Raw genomic sequence first — 2,045 nt, forward strand, 5'->3', positions numbered from 1 at the left:
AAAAATGTTTTATACATTGTCAACGGTAGTGAGGGTAACAGTAAAGTATGGGTAGAAGGATTACTATGCTTCTTATCGAATCTGTCAGTTAAAATGCCAAGGTGAGTTCTACATTAAGTAGTATACATTGTGCTGCATCGCATTATGTGTATCTGTATCTCCCTGTTGATTCTGTTCCATTTTTTCACACTCCATGTCACTCCAGATGAAATTAAATGTTTGAAGAGGTCTGATCTGCTACCACTCTGTGTTTCCAGTTTAAACAGAATGTATGATATGAACTGATCGTGTGATGTGTTGCCATGTACCCCTCCTCATTGGCAACCAATGATATAGAGTTGCCAGAGGGCCATTACCCACAATGGCATCCTTTTACGAGTTGTGTTCAGCTACAGGTTACAAGAAAAATGAAAGACAGAGAAGAGCAAAGCGGCAACAGTTTTAGTCTGATATGGTCCTTGTGAGGACAAAATAAATTTTTGTTTGTAACTCTTCCTCAACCTTTAGAGGAGGATGGGAGATAACATATACATTTAAAAAGCCTTTTATTTATTTAAGAATCTGTATCCTGCCTTTTATTTCAAAACACAGTGGTTCAGAACCAAGCAAGAAAATAAATATCGGTATTTACAAAAATTAAAAAGCTAAAGCTCAGACGCACCTGCCATAAACATTACTTTAACTTCTTTCATAGATTAAAATTCATTTGTAGAGTATGTTCACAGTGTAAATAATGTTGCAGTATTACATTTTATTTCTAAGTCCCTCTTTTGTCTGACTTACTCTCAAACAGGTGGAATTGACTGGACACAGCATTTTTGATTTCACCCATCCATGTGATCACGAAGAAATTCGAGAAAACTTGAGCCTGAAAAATGGTAATTTAAAAAAATGCAGAGGAGACAGGGCAAAAGGAAATATGGAGACTTATCTTAAAGAACCTGTTGTAATGTGGAGACAATCACCTCTCTCGTGTGTATGTTAGTGTCTGTTCAATTGTTACGTAGCCCAAGTACTGTACATCTAGGGGAGCCTTTGACCTCTCCTTCTCCTGTACACTTTGCCACAAATCGATGGTAACAAATATGCCAGAAAATTGATACCAGTCTTCTAGCAAGATCTACCTCATAGGATCAGGGAGGTCATGACTTCAAATAAACATGTGATCCCCTAGCTCCACAAATAAAACTAATGAGAGTGGAAATGGTTTCATGGGCTAGGCAAGAGTAAGAGGGGTGGATTTTTAAGAAGAGTGCAGTAAAAATATTTCAAGTAAAAATATTATCTTTTCCAAATTTTTCCTAGGTCCAGGCTTTGGGAAAAAAAATAAAGAGATGTCCATGGAACGTGACTTCTTTATGAGAATGAAATGCACGGTTACCAACAGAGGTAGAACAGTCAATCTGAAATCTGCCACATGGAAGGTAACCGTGTTTACCTATGTTGGCTGACATGTTCAACTTGTTTACCATAGAAGGATTCCTAAATACTACAAATGAACTCTTTACATTTCAGGTTTTGCACTGCACTGGGCAAATGAAGGTCTATAATACATGCCCTCCACATGCCCTGTGTGGCTATAAGGAGCCTCTCTTATCCTGCCTCATATTAATGTGTGAGCCTATTCAGCACCCTTCCAACACTGATATTCCACTGGATAGCAAGACATTCCTGAGCCGTCATAGCATGGACATGAAATTCACCTACTGCGATGACAGGTATAATTACTCATTGTGTAACCTCAGCAGCATGATGAAAATATTCTCTATCTACTTTCTCCACCCCATGTGTGATTTTATAAACCCCTGTTGTATCCCCACCATCATTGTTCTTTCTCTAAACTGGAAAGCCCCAGACTCCCCAGCTTTTCCTCATAGGAAAGGTGCTTCAATGCCTTAATCATCTTGCTTGACCTCCTCTGGATGTTTTCCAGCTCTGCAATATTTGTTTGAGGTATGGTAGCAGCAACATGTTGACAGCAATGTACTAAGAAGATATTCTATGTAAATTCATGTTATTCATGAGAAGAAACTGCTGCATTTGTT

General features: G+C 38.4%; 1 long non-coding RNA gene across 1 annotated transcript; it reads left to right on the plus strand.

The window, feature by feature from the left end:
* Positions 1-801: 801 nt before the first annotated feature.
* LOC107125156 lies at positions 802-1,697 on the plus strand. The gene is made up of 3 exons (XR_001483019.1): positions 802-878; positions 1,306-1,424; positions 1,516-1,697. It is a non-coding gene; the product is annotated as an uncharacterized LOC107125156 (long non-coding RNA).
* Positions 1,698-2,045: the final 348 nt, after the last annotated feature.

Source organism: Gekko japonicus, unplaced genomic scaffold (assembly GCF_001447785.1).
Source record: "Gekko japonicus isolate JY-2015 unplaced genomic scaffold, Gekko_japonicus_V1.1 scaffold17292, whole genome shotgun sequence".
Classification (NCBI taxonomy): domain Eukaryota; kingdom Metazoa; phylum Chordata; class Lepidosauria; order Squamata; family Gekkonidae; genus Gekko; species Gekko japonicus.